General features: G+C 33.0%; 1 non-coding gene across 1 annotated transcript; it reads right to left on the reverse strand.

The window, feature by feature from the left end:
• Positions 1-569: 569 nt before the first annotated feature.
• Positions 570-643, reverse strand: TRNAI-AAU. The gene has a single exon. It is a non-coding gene; the product is annotated as a tRNA-Ile (tRNA).
• Positions 644-19,736: the final 19,093 nt, after the last annotated feature.

Consider the following 19,736-nt stretch of genomic DNA (forward strand, 5'->3'; position numbering starts at 1 on the left):
ATCAACTCAACTATAGTGTTATTAACCCAGAAAACATTATATGCAGAAAACGACACAAAGAGGGTTCGATACCCACACTGACATCATAATCAGCAAAAAACAGCCACTTTTTGGGCTTACCAGTCACAGCGGTTCAAGTCTTTGTAACTAAACCTCAAAACCTGTATGCCAACCAAACCTCATTGATATATTCAGCTGCAACATGACTTGGAGCACTGTTAACTTGGATGTTAATTTGAAATTACCGTTATTGCAAAATGTGAAAACATAACTAAAAAAATGGGGCGGCTGCGCCCGACTAGAAAAAAAACTAGTGATGTTAATTTTTATTCTTTAGTTACTTTTTCACGATCTTCAGATAACTGATTTATTTCAAACACATTTTTGAATCATCCAAATATGTTTTTTACAACGCAATAATCGAATTATAATATCAGTTAACAAAAACTATATTTAACATCTCAAACTCTTTTAGTAATGTTATTGTTATAATAATGAAAGTGAAAGAAAATGAAAAGGACACTTTGGTCATTTAACAAAAACAGAAAAGTCGTAATAAAAAATAAAAATGGCCCATGCAGGTCTCGAACCTGCGACCTTCGCGTTATTAGCACGACGCTCTAACCAACTGAGCTAATAGGCCGTTGTTGCAGTTTTAGCTTTCTATTTACTTGACCCAAATCTTCAAACCAACGAAAAACAAGTATTCAAAATACATGAATACCAACATCACACAAACAATGAAAATTCATAAAAGCTTTACATAAAGCACAAAATAACTTACAATAACAAGATTTTGGTGTTCAATCGAAATATCAAACCAACCAACTTCCAAAAAGGTAAGACAAACAGAAGAGCGATACCCGGTCAGGGTTAAGTTATTCTATAAATCCTCATAAAAATAAAAATAAGAAGTGTACAAAGACAAAATGGATCGCACAAGATGACGCAATGTCGAGCAAAATATAACACAATGCCGAAAAATATAACACAATGTCGAGGAAAAAAGACACAATGAGTCGCAAAAAAGACAATGACGCAAATATAGAAAATACACAATGATAAATAAAAAACACAATGATAATAAACAAAAAAATTGTAAAATCTGCAACCTATAAATCCATAAGTGAAAACCTAAAATCTCACATCGTAGAGTTCGATAAGACAGTTCCAATGCCGCTTGAATGAGGTCAATCAAAGTTCATTTGATACCATTTGTACGACTTCTTATTTTCAGAAGAGTTTGTATTTGATGCTAAACGTTAGAGTCAAAACAAAATACTAATATATATAGATGATAACTCTGGTTTTAATATGTTAATAATAATTATATAATATATAACATAATTTATGTTGTTTATAAATTCTGCATTAAAGTATCATACATCGATACGAGTATAAATATACAATATTAAATAATAAATATTAAATATTAAAAACAAGCAAGTTCAACGAGCCACAAGCAGGTTTGAGGTTTTACGAGCCTAGCATCAGCTCTAAACTCCAGCTCGTTAAAATAGACAAACTCACTTGGCTTGGTTTGTAACAAGCAGAGCCCAAACTAAGGTAAACGGGCCGTCTCTGATAATATTAAAAAGGTTTAGGCCCCGGGCGAAATAAAAAAAGTTGGGCCCATTTATTATAATATAAACTTATCAAATATATATTAAGAAACCACAATACGACGATAATTGTTATAAAATAGAGTAAATTACAAGTTTTGTCCTTTATGTTTGTCCCAAATTTCAGGCGCTGTCCTTTACCTTTAAAATTGATGAGTTTTGTACTTAATGTATCAAAATCTTACACGTTTTGTCCTTTATGCCAAACCTAGTTAAAATTTTCTGCTAAGTAAGGGTATTTTTGTAATTTTAGTAAGTAGATGAGGTTTCCTTTGTAATTATATATTCATTTAATTATAAAATATGTTAATTATAAAAAAAACTAGATAAACTCAAAAACCCTCTCTCACTTTTTAGTCTATCTGTACATCTCTTTCTCCTTTCTCTCTCTGTCTCTCGCTCTATATCATCATCCACCATAGAAGACCATCACACCAACCATGTGCCACCACCACCACCACCTCCCGCGACCCGCCCCTCTCTCCCTTTTTTCCACCCATTTTCTCTCTTACACACTTTCACAGTCAAACACACCCTCTTTCTCCCTCTCTCTCATCACATATATGGTTGCAGTTACCGGAATCTGTACTGGAAACGATGATTTGTTGAGAGTCAAGGTAAGGAACGAGTACGGCTTAGGGATGTCGGAGCTATACACAGAGAAAAATAGAGAAGATCCGAAGCGGTGCTTGACGGCGTCGCCGGACTCGTCGGAATACTCCGTCAAACAATCTGTCAATTGCAGGTCAGTTTTCATCGATCTGTAATAAACATTCGTTAATTTTGCTATTTGTCACGTTAATTTCATGTTGTTTATATTGCGAGTTTGACTGTATATACTTCCGATTTCACAGATTTTGTTTAATTGAAGTTGTTTTTTGAGTCGAATTCATGTGGTTTTGACTAAACTTATGTCGATTTTGAATTTGTTATGGCCGTGGTTGGTTAATTTGTTCGGATCTGTGTGTGTTTTTGGTGTGTATTTGATGTGAATTTGATGATGATTGTGGATATTATTGATTGATTACAGTGAGGCTTCGGATCAGAATTTGGGGTTAGGTGTCGAAATGAAGAGGTGATTGAAGCTGTTGTTGTGTAAATGATTCCGACAATGCCAGCTGCTGCAGGGTTGTTGCTGGGTTTTTAGTTCAGGCAGGAGCGGTGGTGATGGTGAAATTACACAATAGTCCTAATCTATATATTACTTACACAATAGCCCCTTGAATGGTGAAATTACAATAGTACCCTCATGTGGCTTGCACATGACTAGATTTAACCAAAAAATCTAACTGGGTTTGGCATAAAGGACAAAACGTGCAAGATTTTGCAACATTAAGTACAAAACTCATCAATTTTAAAGGTAAAGGACAACGCATGAAATTTGGGACAAACAAAAAGGACAAAACTTGTAATTTACTCTATAAAATAAACAAAACAAAAGTAGTGTAGTTTGATAAAAATATGTTTATACACCCATGTATATGTAAATGTGTGATTCAAATATAAGCATAACATATCGCGTAATCTCACTTTATAAAACGTTGATATTGTTTTTAGAAAATAAATCGTTATAAAATCATTAACTAAAAATAAAAGTTATTCATGGGGTTTGAACTCATGACCTCAAGATTATAACCCAAAACATTAAACAATTAATGAATCATATAATCACCTTGTTAAGGAGATTGAAAAGTCAATTAGTTAAGTGAATTGATAGTTCAAGACTTAGGAAATAAAAAATGCAAAGGACTAACTGAAAATTGTGTAGGAAATAAAATTGTAAAGGAGGGGATTAGAACTCATTACCTTGGTTTTCAAATTTGCGTATCTTAACCATTGAACTAGCTTCATTTTTTGTTATTGAAGTCATTTATTAGACATTTAAGATAACAGTGTTCACTTAAAAATCTAGACCTTAAATTTTTGTTGTGTCTGCCCAGCACTAAAACTCGCTTGTTAGCTAACTCATTGGCTTCCTTGTTCAGATTAAAGCCAAAATTTTGATATTTGTGAATTACAACCCAATTTTATACATATGTATAAAAAATTGCACAGTTTGTAATTATGTGTTTGTATGTATGTATGTTAAAAACATTATACTTTGTTTTTACATATATCAATATGCGTCAAAAATATAAATTTAAGATTAAAAACACTATACTTTGTTTTTACATATATCAATATGCGTCAAAAATATAAATTTAAGATATTTTTAAAATGAGTTGGCATGATGAGCCGAACTTGAGCTTAATATTTCAGCTTGTTAAGATAAATGAGTCGAACAGAGCCCAACCACTAATTGGTAATTATTCAGGAGATGAACCAAAATTGTTGATATGTGAAATATGATTCTGAACCAGAGCGTAATCTAACCATTGAAATGATTAGAGAAGAAGACACATGACATGACTCCAACGAGAGTGATCCATCTCCCATGATTAGAGAAGAAGAGACGTGATATGACTCCCGACATCTCCTCTAAATCAAAAGAAACAAAACAATTTTTATAAAGGTGTTTAACAAATAAAAATTAATGTGTGTAACGAAACTAATCCTTCTATATTATTGTATATCAAATCTATTTTGATGGTATTTTGTAACAAATGTATATATTTTATTAAGTTGTTACATCATTCTATTTTAAGTGAAAACCAATTATTATTCAGGTTATATTAATATAGATCTCGAAATAATTAATAGAACTATTGTTCTTAGTACATGAACCTCTACTCTTTTTATTAAGGAGATAGAAAGCGATAATAACAATATAATTAAATGAATAAATAATTTATTATCACGGACATTTGGGTGTTCCATACTTGGTTTTCAAATCTCTATAACACGGACACTCATCCTTGTTTCCAACGGTTCCAGAAGGAACACATAAACATTTTCCACAACAGTCTTGGCATACGTCCATACAATTTCCGGGATGATGTGTTGCAGAACATCTAACTGAACACGCAGATGGACATTCTACAATAAAAAAAAGAAAAAAAAAGTTAATTTCCATTATATATACATGTAGTTTAAATAAAAATATTTACCTTCGACGGGAACTGAACCTTCACCTCCAGCCTGAGATACATATATAGGGAGTAAATGTAGTGTTAACTATAAAATTAAAATTTCCACAACTTGAATGAATCACGTAACCATTTGTGTACTTACATTCGAAAGTTGTATGATTGCCATGGATGCCACAAGAATGGCGAGAAAATAAAATTGAAATTTTCCCATTTTGTAAGATGTTAGAGTAGAGTGAAGTCGATAATGAAAGTGATGCACATATATAGACACACATTATGCTTTACAAAGAAGAATATATCGTCTTAAATGCATTATATATCGAGTTATTAATTAATCTTATTAAACATAATTAATATTTATATCATTTTATGTTTGTTTTGTAATAATAACTAGTTAAATTTGCTCATGCGTTGCGACGGATGTGCGGTAGAGACTAAATCGGTATTGTATTTAGGGGCACTCGCTATGACAAAGAAAAGTACACGTCTTTGTTTCATTAGTCTTTAGTATCTTATTATTGTTAAATGTTACTTTAATTAGCAGGTTATATGCGCACGTTGCGGCTAGTCAATTATAAAACTTACATTGAAACATAGAAAATTAATAAGCATGTCGCAATAGTATATTCGGAATTTTATAAAACATTATATATTAAAAGAAACAAAATGTATTACATCGACCGAAACCATGTAAACGAAATTCAGTTTGGATTTAGTTTGGTCATTCACAGTACCATAAACAAAATATGTTACATCGATGGAAAACAATGATGACGAATACCATTGACGATTACAATAATACATTTGTTATTAATAATATGGAATTTTAGAAAAAAATATCAATTTACTATTCATCAAATGCATATTGTTATATATAACCAAACACGTTTAGTGGTGTTTTAAAGTAGGTTTAGAGTTAGTTTTAGAAAAAAAAAATATCTGACCGGTTACCAAGACTAGTGATAAGTTATAAATATTGCCTCAGTCTATTTTATTAATATATATGATTATGATCCTACAAATATTAAGAAGAAGATTATATGAGGTGTTTTCTATATTTTTTAGAGGAGATAATAAAAACGACAATTTGTGAAGAAGTGGGAGTGAATATATTGCAAATTGTCAACATCCATATAAACCATAATGTGATTTCTATAAACCATATCTTACTTTATTGTCTTTTAACTGATCAATGTTTTTTTTTTTTTTTTTTTTTTTTTTTTTTTTTTTTTTCTGAAAACGTTTAACAAATAGAAATTATTGTGTGTAACGAAACTAACCTTCTATGTTATTGTATTTCAAATCTATTTTGATAGTATTGTGTAAGAAATGTATATGTTTCATTAATTTGTTACATCATTTTATCTCATTTTATTTGAAAACCAGTTATTATTATCAGAGTTATATTAATATACATTTGGGAACAACTAATAAAATTATTATTTCTTAGTACAAGAATCTCTACTCTTTTTTTTATTAAGGAGAGAGAAAGCGTTAATAACAACAAAATTAACTTTACACACATTATTATTTTGGTGATAAAATTACCTCGGCTAAAAGCGCAAAACTGTTTGAAGTTATCTATTATTGACTTGTTGGACCAGTTATAAGTTGAATTCGAAATTCAATTTTAAAGAAAAAAACAAATAACTATTAAATTCATCACCAAGAAATATTAGTTGTTCATTTATCACAAATGTTACAAAAAGAGATATTTTGATAATGATTTTTCCATAAATAATAAATGAAATAAATAGTTTATCATCAGAGATATTTAGGTGTTCTATACTTGGTTTTCAAATCTCTATAACACAGATACCCATCCTTATTTCCAAGGGTTCCAGGTCTAACGCCTCGCTTTTTGTAACTTTCCTAATTTAGCAAGTTTGTTTATACTTTCCATTTATGGAAAATTGTATTCTCGTGTAATCGCATTTCATTTCAAACGTTGTTATCCGAGACTTGAATCATAGTGAAAATTCTATCTTTTATATGCTCGTGTTATTCATTATTCGTAAATACTTGTGTTTATTCGTGATATATACATACTTAGTACCATTTACATGCAAATTCATACTTATTCATACTTATTAGACATGCAAAATACATTTATACATTCCTTTATTTATGCACAACGTTTATACATTGCACTTATACGCTTAAAACGTCTAAACCGACAAAACCAAGCAAAATTGGAATTTGGGCTTATGGGCCTGGCCCTCTCGCACCAGTCGTCCGAAAAGCCTACTCGTCCCAAATGGCCCTTTCAGCCTATAAATATCAGTCCATTCCCTTCATTTCAAACCTTCAATTTCCGTATCCTCTCTCAAGCTAATTTCGGGCATTTCTCCTAGACTTGTCTTAGCTGCTCCTAAGTGAGTTTACACTCACTAAACCACTGATTTCTTCCATTCTTCTACTTTTCTTCGGTTTTCATAAAATTTTTTATAAGATTCTTCATGAATCTTCACTTGGTTTACCTGTTCTGCCATGGAAACTGATATAAACTCTCAAATCAGTTGAGGACGAAGGTGATGGTGAAGTAAATCTTTCAAAACCATTTTGATTAATCTTTCTGGCTTCGAACTCAGCTGGATCTGAGGTTCTTTAAGCTCTCAAGCTAAGTCCATAGCTGTGGATTCGAGTTTGAACCAATTCCAGCCGAGTAGGTAATCAGTTTAAACAAAACCGAACTGATTTCACCTAGAAACAACCGCATTCGACCGAGGTTCAGGCCCACTCGACTCGTCTGAATGCAACTGTTCCACTAAGTTCCGACGACTTCAAGTGTTGAATGACTGTCCAGATCACTATTTTCAATTTAGATGATTCTGGAATGTTAGTATGTCTGACACCCAAACCGATGGCGGAAACATCGAAGTGAGACGAAAATGAGATTGCAAGAGACTTAATAACACTAATGTGACAAGTATTTAATGATAAATTTTATTTCATTGCTAAAAGATTCAAATTACATTGTTTGAAGTAGAAATACAACAAGTTGAAACAAGGCCATGCCCAGGCATTTAGAAGATTGGGCTTAGCCCAATATCTTTTATTTAAGGCCAATATTTGATATTTTAGCCCAATTTGTGTTCTTGAATTTTTAGTAACCTTTACTAAGTATAGATTACTTAATTAAACATTCTATTAACTTGTATAATTATCCTTAGTGTTGTTTTTCATATTAAACTTTCCGGTTTTCGTTGTCATTAACATATATAAGTTAAGTGTCTAAAAATATTTTATTTTTAGAATTGTCGTCGTGTTCGGTTAATGTATAACTTTTGTGTCGAAGTTGTCCAAACGTCGTAGTAACCTTTCGAGGTGCCGATACGTCCGTTTCGCCGATGAAACATACATTGTTATTTTGTCGATGCATGTATGGTTATGAAAGGTGTCGTCCAATGTTCGTCGTCTGGTGTCCACGTGTTGTTTTATGCTACCTCATAAGTGAGTGTTTTAAGTGTACGTGAAGGTTCGCGACCGTCGTTATACTTGTGGATATTTGTGAAGTTTTTGGTTATGGTGTAAGTGTATATTTTTCATGTGTATTGTACTTAATATATAAGTATGTTTTCCAAGCACTAATACATACAAATAATAATATATAAGTATGTATTCCTAGCACTAATACATACACATAATACACACACATTATACACCAAATAAAGTATGCAACTATATAATTTTTACCCAAAAATTATATTAACATACACCTATTATTTCTATCCATTTATTTAGTAAAAATACATATATGTGAGTTAATAAAATACTTAGATGTTTAGGCTTAAAGCTTTTCATCAAAACTTCCTTAATGACATTTAAGGTCACTAATCGCGTTTAACCTGGTTAATCACCCCATTAATCTATATTTAATCGCGATTAGATTTTTAGAAAAGTTCGCCATAGTTTCCCCTAAACTATGGCGTTTTCCCACGTTTTCAAAACATGTTTAAACAAATTTCCAATTTCCAAACATCATCAACTTACTAATCAAAATACACTTTTCAAGTGGCTAATCCTACAACTTTTCTTCATTATATCATGAGCTTTCATACATAAACTTTCTAAAACAATTTCTAGACTTTTATATGTTAAAAGTTAAGACTTTTTAAGCGAACTTTTTATAGCATTTGTTTTACCACTTGTTTTATTTAAAAACCACACTTATTAGTTCTTAATCATCAAGTTTAGTCCATTAAAATCCTTAATCTTTCAAGTATGAAATTTATATGTAAAGCTCATCAATATAATGGTGATGATCTTTCTTGATTTAAACCTCTAGCAATTTAAATCACATTTTTAGGCCTAATATAACAAGATCATCAGTAATATAGATTACTACACTAAACATACAACATGATCATCTTAAATCCTAGGTTAAATAACCTACTTTAACCAAAATCAACCTGATCATACAATTTATTCAACCCTAATACACATAATAATCACATAATACTTCATATTTAGTAAGTTGTTAAGTTGTGTTTGGGTTTTTAAGTTAAATTTTTCATGATTTTCAAGATGATCAACAAGTACTTTCATAATCTAATGATGCTCCATAAAAATACCTAATTAGGGACACGAAACACTAAAACAAGATCAACAAGTACTTTCAAAAACAAGGTATGGTGAAGGAGATATGGTAAGGTAAGCTGGTAAATCAAGATCCTTCAAAAGTCTTCAATTAAATCTTGCAACCATACTTTCTTTATCAACTTGTTTAGATTGGTAGGTTGAGGGGGGTGGACCCCATGTTGACCGAATTGGGGGGGGGGGGAGGGGGCATAGGTTTATATATTTTAGTAATAAAACGTGATATAAAATGTAAGTTGTAAAGTTAATAAAAGTGTTTAGGGGGGTTTAATCAATTCTTGTGCCATTAACATTAAGACAATACTTTTGACTCCAAAATATGGCTTACTAGTTCACTAGGTTATTAGTTTGGGTGTTAGAATGGTAGAAAGGTCGCTAACTAGTTCGTGGGCGCAAAAACGGTGAAGTTATGGTCGTTGCGGCGTAGTACCAGAAACTTGTGTTTCGAATATCCAATTGATACTCCCAAGTTTATTTAAGGTGTATTATATTATTTAAAAGTTCTACGGACACTAAAATGCTAGATTCTAGTGTCGCGGACATTTTATTTTGGTTATAATTTGGCGCGGAACGGACAAAGTGTAGTTAAGTGCATTTACCGGAAAGTTAAGGTGTTTTAGTGTTTCGTATCCCTAATTAGGGATTTTTATTTGTATTTCAACTATAAAGTGCGTTCATGCCCTTCGTCGCTCGTTCAGACAGTTTTTGGAACTTGCTGGCATGAATAGTGTTTTCAGCATTTTGCCAACATATTAGGACATAGTTTGCAGTTTTCTCGCGACGTGGCGATTGTATTAGTATGGTTTAACATATTTACCCATGTCCTATGATTGCTAGACTTTTCACGACCTAATCATGTAATAATTAATTCGTAATGAACATAATTAAGTGTTTAATCAAAGTAGTTAAGTTATACGGAATTACAATTATTTTTGTCGGTTGTCACATTCTCCCCCTTTTAAAAGCATTTCGTCCTGAAATTCAAGTTGTGTTACTGGTTGCAGGGGAGCCTTGGAACAAATGAGGGAACTTGGACTTGATTTGATCTTCACGTTCCCACGTATACTCGGGACCGTTACGCGAGTTCTAACGAAATTTAATTAGTTTTATACGACTCCTCCGTGTCTTGTGGATTTTCCACTCTGTAACCTCAACAGGTTCTTCAGTAAATTGGAGTTTGTCGTTGATGTGTATCTCGTCCCCTGGGATGACAACCATTTCTTGAATAGGACTTTTCTTGAGATTAGACACGTGAAACGTGTCGTGTACACTGCTGAGCTCTTCTGGTAGTTTTAGCTTATAAGCAACAGTTCCGATCTTTTCCAAAATTTTGAAAGGTCCAAGGTAGCGTGGGTTCAACTTTCCACGTTTACCAAATCTTACTACGCCCTTCCAAGGTGAGACTTTCAACAATACCATGTCTCTGACCTTGAAAGCTAATGGTTTGCGTCGCTTGTCGGCGTAGCTCTTTTGTCTATCACGAGCCGCCTTGATACGGTCTCGTATTTGAAAGATCTTGTCCGTAGTCTCCTGGACTAATTCCGGACCAATGAGTTGTTTATCCCCGGTCTCCTCCCAACATAACGGGGACTGACACTTTCGTCCATACAGAGCTTCAAATGGGGCAGCCTGAATGCTAGTGTGGTAAATATTATTGTATGAGAACTCCACTAAGGGCAAGTGAGTATCCCAATTTCCACCCAAATCCATCACACAAGCGCGAAATATGTCCTCCAAAGTTTGTATCGTCGTTCACTTTGGCCGTCCATTTGAGGGTGAAAGGTCGTACTAAGATTCAGTTTCTTAGTGCTATCCTTTTCTCGCTGATCCGTAGAAAATGTGCAGACTTCGTAAGTCGATCAAAAATTACCCAAAACATGTCATGGCCTCTTGAGGTTCGGGGTAACTTAGTAATGAAGTCCATCGAGATTTGTTCCCATTTCCATACGGGAATTTCAGGTTGTTACAGTAATCCCGAAGGCTTTTGATATTCTGCCTTAACCTTGGCGCATGTAAGACATTTTCCGACAAAAGTAGCAATATTGCCTTTAAGATTAGGCCACCAAGAAAATCCTTTTAATTTTTGGTACATTTTATTTGATCCCGGATGTATAGAGTACCTTGACTTATGAGCCTCGTCCAAAATAATCGCCCGTAGGTCGCTAAAGAATGGAACCCAAATTCGTCCCATAAAGTACAGTGTTCCATGCTCCTTTGGCACCAATTGTGCCTCCATTCCTCGTAAGGATTCGACTTGAATATTTTCTAGCTTAAGCGCTTCTTGTTAAGCCTCGTGAATTAGAGAAGTGAGGTTAGTGTGTATGGTCATCTCTAAGGCTCGCACCCTTAGAGGTTTTTCACGTTCCTAGCTTAAGCACATATTATTGTATTTGGCCCATATTCTTTATTATAAGTGGGCTTTTTCATAAGGGTTTATTGTAATGGGCCATGTCGATGCATTTAGAAGATTGGGCTTAGCCCAACATCTTTTATTTAAGCCCAATATTTGATATTTTAGCACAATTTGTGTTCTTGAATTTTTAGTAACCTTTACTAAGTATAGACTACTTAATTAAACTTTCTAGTAACTTGTATAATTATCCTTAGTGTTGTTTTTCATATTAAACTTTTCGGTTTTCATTGTCGTTAATATATATAAGTTAAGTGTCTAAAAATATTTATTTTTAGACTTGTCATCGTATTCAGTTAATGTATAACTTTTGTGTCGAAGTTGTCCAAACGTCGTAGTAACCTTTCGAGGTGCCGATACGTCTGTTTCGCTGATGAAACATACATTGTTATATTGTCGATGCATATATAGTTATGAAAGGTGTTGTCCGATGTTCGTCGTCCGGTGTCCGCGTCTTGTTTTATGCTACCTCATAAGTGAGCGTTTTAAGTGTACGCGAATTATACTTGTGAATATTAGTGAAGTTTTTGGTTATGGTGTAAGTGTATATTTTTCATGTCTATTGTACTTAATATTTTAGTATGTATTCCTAGCACAAATACATACCCATAATATACACACATTATACACCAAATAAAGTATGCAACTATATAATTTTTACCCAAAAATTATATTAACATACACCTATTATTTCTTCCAATTTATTTAGTAAAAATACATATATGTGAGTTAATAAAATACTTAGATGTTTAGGCTTAAACCTTTTCATCAAAACTTCCTTAATGACATTTAAGGTCACTAATCGTGTTTAACCTAGTTAATCACCCCGTTAATCTATATTTAATCGCGATTAGATTTTTAGAAAATTTCGCCATAGTTTCCCCTAAACTATGTCGTTTTCCCACGTTTTCCAAACGCGTTTATACAAATTTCCAATTTCCAAACATGATCAACTTACTAATCAAACTACACTTTTCAAGTGGCTAATCCTACAACTTTTCTTCATTATATCATGAGCTTTCATACATAAACTTTCTAAAACAATTTCTAGACTTTTATGTATTAAAAGTTAAGACTTTTTAAGTGAACTTTTATATCCATTTGCTTTACCACTTTTTTATTTAAAAACCACACTTATTAGTTCTTAATCATCAAGTTTAGTCCATTAAAATCCTTAATCTTTCAAGTATGAAAACTTATATGTAAAGCTCATGAATATAATGGTGATGATCTTTCTTGATTTAAACCTCTAGTTGTTTAAATCACATTTTTAGGCCAAATATAACAAGATCATCACTAATATAGATTACTACACCAAACATACAACATGATCATCTTAAATCCTAGGTTAAACAACCTACTTTAACCAAAATCAACATGAACATACAACTTATTCAACCCTAATACACATAATAATCACATAATACTTCATATTTAGTAAGTTGTTAAGTTGTGATTTGGGTTTTAAGTTAGATTTTCTTGATTTTCAAGATGATCAACAAGTACTTTCATAATCTATACTTAATAACATGCTTAGAAAATGGTAAATGAGAACATACAACTTTGCACAAGATTAGAATGAAGATTAGGAAGAGATTAAGCTCCAAACAAAGCTCTAATGATGCTCCATGCCTTAATGATGCTTAGATGGTCATAAGAAGGCTTGATTAGGGTGAAAGTATGATGATTTATGAATGAAAATGGAAGGTTTATGTGTGCATGTTGTGGCCAAGATCTAGAGAGGTGCAAAGGAAAGTTTTGGTTGCTTGTTTGTGAATGAAATGTTTAGGTATGGTGAAGGAGATATGGTAAGGTAAGTTGATAAATCAAGATCCTTCAAAATTCTTCAATTAAATCTTGCAACCATACTTTCTTATCAACTTGTTTAGATTTCTAGGTTGAGGGGGGTGGACCCCATGTTGACCGAATGGGGGGTGTCATAGGTTTATTTTTTATTTTAATAAAAATGATATAAAATGTAAGATGTAAAGTTAATAAAAGTGTTCAGGAGTTTGGGGGGGGGGGTTTAATGAATTCTTGTTAGCTCACTAGGTTATTAGTTTGGGTGTTAGAATGGTAAAAAGGTCGCTAACTAGTTCGTTGGCACAAAAATGTTGAAGTTGTGGTCGTTGGGACGTAGTACCGGAAACTTGTGTTTCGAATATCCAATTCATATTCCCAAGTTTATTTAAGGTGTATTATATTATTTACAAGTCCTACGGACACTAAAATGTTGGATTCTATTGTTGCGGACATTTTATTTTGGTTATAATTTGGCGCGGAACGGACAAAGTGTAGTTAAGTGGATTTACCAGAAAGTTAAAGTGTTTTAGTGTTTAGTGTCCCTAATTATGGATTTTTATTTGTATTTCAACTATAAAGTGAGTTCATGCCCTTCGTCGCTCGTTCAGACAGTTTTCTAAACTTGCTGGCATGAATAGTGTGTTTAGGTGAATAGTGTTTTCAGCATTTTGCCAACATATTAGGACATAGTTTGCAGTTTTATCGTGACGTGGTGATTGTATTAATATGGTTTAACATATTTACCCATGGCCTACGATTGCTAGACTTTTCACGACCTAATCATGCAATAATTAAATCGTAATAAACGCAATTAAGTGTTTAATCAAGTAGTTAAGTTGTACAAAATTACCATTATTTTTGCCGGTTATCACATTTATGGAGCGGCTAGATTCGGGATTTAGGATTTAAAGTACAAAAGTATGTATTCATAAAAGTATTATATAGTTCTAGCACTCGTTTATGACACTATGTTATATATGGTTTCATGGGTCCCAAGTTGCCCATTAGAATCAATAACAAGTGGCTTAGAATCGTGGATAAGTTAGCCTAAGTTTATGACGAATAATCATGGTCCGATTATCATCACAAATCCAGCCATGTTTATATAGATTTATACATTTATATAGTTATAATATTATCCTAAAACTAACTCCAATCATAGATATCATAGAGTATCATGTAAGTTAAGCATGGAAGACACAACTAAAAAATCTAAAGCTAATGACAACCATCAATTTGATAGTGACTTCATACTAGAAATTGCAGGAGCCCATGTTGATCAAACTGTGTTAGCAGGGGAATGACAGAATCAGGAAAGTAAATTAGAGCCCTTCATCAAATTAGGTGTATAAACCAATATTTCTTTTGATTATGTACAAAACTCAACAGGATCAGATTCTGATGAATCTGTTAATGTTAACTATAAATTTGTTGTAAGAAAGAAAAATATTACTCTGGAAGAAAGAATTGGTGTCCCATTGATCTTAAATCTAAATTCGTTAAAGAGGAGTAGGTTGAGATGACAATAGGTGGAGATTGGATTTCTAATCAAGGGAACCTGGTTAAGGAAAATCCGTTTTCCCAGCAACTAATGGAGAACAATCTTAAAAGTTAGTTTATGGAAATGAGGAAAATCCAGATGTGAATATGTTACACAAATCTGGTAAAGGTCCTATGGATTGGTTTTATGATCACTCCATTCCTTTAACAACAACAAGAAGTGTGTCTTCTACTGATTTGGTAGAAGGAACATATGTTGTTCCACCTCACCAAAAAAGCAAAACTATGACATCTATGGAACTTGATACAATATTGAAGCATGTCCTGAATAAGTTAGAAGAAAAAAAGCAATCTGCAAAACAACCAAAGTTAGCTGTTGAAGACAAGCTGGACCGTTAGTTGAATGAAATGGAAAGCCAAAAAACTAACATCAGAAAATTGCCAGATTTTGTCAAATTCATCAGACAACAACAAACAGAAGAAAATACAAAGAAGCTGTAGAGTATGCAAGAGACCCAAGAAAGCTCCCAAGACATCAATAACTTAAAATCAGAATTCAGAAAAGTGAACCAGGAACTAAAGGAAATGAAGAATCAGATGGAAGAAGTTATGAAGTCAAAAGGAGAAGCAAGTTCTAATAACATCAAAGAAGATCTCAATAGTGTAAAGATGAGTAACAGCACTGTTGCAGTTGCACTTGTAAAATTAATTGAAGATTGGAGTGAGCACAAAGAAAAGCTTTAATCAGAACTAAGTGCAATGCGTTCCGAAGAAATGAATAACCAGGTCCTAATCAATGATGTAAAATCCTTGCTAAAGAGGTTGTCCTACAATATTGCACAAGTATCAAGAATAAAGATACATGATCTGATAAAGCCAATACCAGAACATCATCAAAAAAAGGAACTTCACCAGCAACAACAAAGGAAACAACACCCACAACAAAAGAAACAACACCTGCTACTAAAGAAAGGATAGAACCAATGGGTCCTCCGTCCACACCGAATCAAGAAATAACCATGATCCTGGTTTCACCAAAGGAGACCACATCAACTATACCGGAATATCCAACAACAGAATAAACAAAGAAGCAAACATTCACTAAACCCAAGAACAAGGAAAAGCTACAAGCATCACCCAAATAGATAACTTTAGGTGATACCACCTTTAGCTTATCCTTGGTTCAAGGAGTCAAAAGAAGATAGAAAGAGACTGCAACCTCCTCAAAGAAGCAAGGATGATTCTCAGATCAGATCTCCCAACAAATATCATAAGGCACACACTACACGTCTCAAATAAAGACATGCTTTTTCCTGAATACTATCTCAGACACTTTTGTAGAGATGAGGAACAAGAAATTGACAGACCTCTAAGTCTTGTGACCAAGAACTTCTATCTGCAAAGAATTGTCAGAGGAGAATACTGCTTTCATAGACCGCTTACCAATCCAACCAGAAGGGTAATGAAATTAGTAGACCACTCTACTCCTAATGGCATATTGGGGTTTCATGATCAGAATAAGTACATAGTAGTGAGAATCCTAGGTGATGAACAAACATTCATTGATGGGGAACTGGCATCTATGGTTCATCCAGTTGATCTTATAAAATTAAAAAAGACATATGAAGAAGAAAGGTCATGTAGAAGATCTATTTAGAAGAGCCATCAATAACATCACCACCAGTGGTATAAAAGTCTTCACAAGAATCTCTCTAAGTGATTTTGATATGTGTATTCACTTCGACCATGTGATCTCTGCAAAGCTGCTCATAACCCTACCATGTATAGAAATCCCTGATGAACTCAAAGCTGAGGCAAGAACATGTTTGATCTTTTAAAACCTGAATTATCTATCATTTATAGGGATATCAATGAAGAGAGGGCAATGTTCTGACTTAATGAAATTTGAAAATACTCCAACAAGACTCTAAATTACATTAGAGAATACATGAACAATAAGCAAGAACAACTAATGGTCAAAGGACATGCCAAGATAGATCTCATGAAAAAGGTTGAACAAGTAATTGATGAATGGATTGAAACTAGAGAAATCTACAAAGATCTATACAAGGAAAGCAGCAAACCAATCCCACAAGATAAGAAGTTGCGAAGATATCTTTACGCCCTTGCTTGATAAACAATTCAAAAATTTTGTTCTTTTAGATTTTCTTTTGGTTGGACAAGATTTTTCTATTTTAAATGAGGTAATACTGAAATTTTCTTTTGACTATTACGTCTCCATTTGCATATCATAGTTGTCATTTTTTACAACAGTTAGAGGGAAATTGTTAGGAAATTTTTTATGTAAGTGTTGATGAAAAATGAAGAAGAAATATGATCTTTCTGATTAGATTTGATGCATACAAAGTCAAAGGGTAATACAGGAAGAAGATACTTGACTTTGGACAACAATAGGAAGAGTTGGCATCAAGTAAGGATCAGACAGTCATCTACAACATAAGAAGAAGTTTGTATGAGAAAAATCTGGTAAATCTGATATTCATCAACAGATTCAGATCATAGCATCAGGAATATGATAACATCAGATTTCTGATATAAGACTTATCATATTCTTATGAAGCAACTTGCGGTAACCGATAATGTTTACACGTATACGTATGTGACTAGTGGATCAAAGGATTCAATGAATATGCCAAAAAGCTACTTTTCACAGGACAAGTGCATGAATAAACAAATGTTTATTCATGTCAATCATTCTCTATTATAAATAGAGAATCATTCATCGAAGAGTAAATGAGTTGAACCTAGCATCTAATACATCCTACAAACTCCACTACCCTTCAACACATAATTCTTTAAGTATTTGTTTTGTAATAGCTAATAATCCTCCAATCACCTTGTAAGCATTCAAAGTGATATAAATATGAAAATTCTGTAATTCGGTTTCTTAAGAGTTTGATTTCTACATTTCGGACATTATTTTCTATACATGTTGAAATCATTTGCCAAGTTTAGTTAAACACTGTTATCTGAGATCAACAACATTCTATAATAGAAATGAAAAGAAGTTAATTTTCATTATATATACATGTAGTATATATAAAAATATTTACTTTCAACGGGAACTGAACCTTCATATCCATCCAGCCTGAGATACATATGCTTGGAGTAATATGTAATGTTAGTAACTATAAAATGAAAATTTATACAACATGAATGAATTACATAACCATATGTGTACTTACAGTCGAAAGTTGTATGATTGCCATGGATGCGACAAGGATGAGGAGAAAATAAAATTGAAATGTTCCAGTTTTGTACAATGTTAGAGTAGAGTGAAGTTGATAATGAAAACGATGCACATGTACACACAAATTATGTTTTACAAAGAAGAATATATCGTCTTAAACGCACTATATATAGAGTTATTGATTAATATCTATTAAACATAATTAATATTTATATCATTTTATGTTTGTTTTATAATAAGATCTAGTTAAATTTGCTCGTGCGATGTGGCGGGTGTGTGGTAGAGACTCAATCAGTATTATATATTGGGGCACTCGCTGTGACAAGCAAAAGTACACGTCTTTGGTTCATTAGTCTTTAGTATCTTATTATTGTTAAATGTGATTTTAACTAGCAGGTTAAGTGCACGCGTCGCGGCTAGTCGGTTATAAAAATTAGGGGCTGTTTGTTTACCTCTTAATGGTTCAGACCTCTTACTGGTTCAACACTTAATGGTTCAGACTGTTTATTTCACGAGCAGATATCTGAATGGTTCATACATTTTCATCTGAACGGTTAACTATTACACTGGTTCTTAATGGTTCAGACCTCTTACTAGTTCAGCACTTAATGGTTTAGACCTCTCTTATTGATTTAGCACTTAACCATTCAGAAGTTGCCAAACAACCCTTTACACAGAAATGTAGAAAATAAATAAGCATGTCACATTAGTATATTCGGAATTTTATAAAACATTATATATTAAAAGAAACAAAATATATTATACCTATTGAAACCATGTAAACAAATACCGGTTCCAGTAATACCCGATGTTCGATCAGAACCAGTTTGGTCATTCACAGTACCATAAACAAAATACGTTACATCGATCGAAACAATAATAACGAATACCATTGACGATTTAAAAAAATACATTTTGTTATACATAATATAAATTTTAGAAAAGAATCAATTTACTGTTCATCAAATGCATTTTGTTATATATAACTAGACACATTTAATGGTGTTTTAAAGTAGGTTTAGGGTTAGTTTTAGAAAAAAAAATATGTGATCGTTACTGTTCTGGGTGATTTTCCGCTTATATATCCTGAATAATATTTGTTGTGATTAGGATACCGGATCAGGATATTGGTAACATCCTGATGCAATATCCTGGTAGTGACTAATTAATTCACGTGCAGATTAATGAAGCAAGTTTATAACATTCAAGTGGACTTCTTCTCCCAAAGACTTGGGCCAATCTGTTGGAATAGGAACGTTGAAGCTGGAAGACGTGGACTACAACGTTCACAAAGGGAATATTCGTTTTATCCGGAATTTGTAGGCTAGTTAGTTAGCCTTACTTTACTATAAATAGGATTGATCGGATCAGATAAGGACACACACAATCTCTCGAACTCTCTTGCTCTCTTGCTGCAATCACTCACAACACTCTCACACTTGTATTCAAATTACATTGTAACACTTAGTTGATCCGCATCATATCCTGCACTGTATCCTGACATTTGAAGTAATAAGAAGAACAAGGCAGCTGCGATTGTCAGCTCCCAAGGTTTTGTGCCG

This window comes from Helianthus annuus, chromosome 14, assembly GCF_002127325.2.
Source record: "Helianthus annuus cultivar XRQ/B chromosome 14, HanXRQr2.0-SUNRISE, whole genome shotgun sequence".
NCBI lineage: Eukaryota > Viridiplantae > Streptophyta > Magnoliopsida > Asterales > Asteraceae > Helianthus > Helianthus annuus.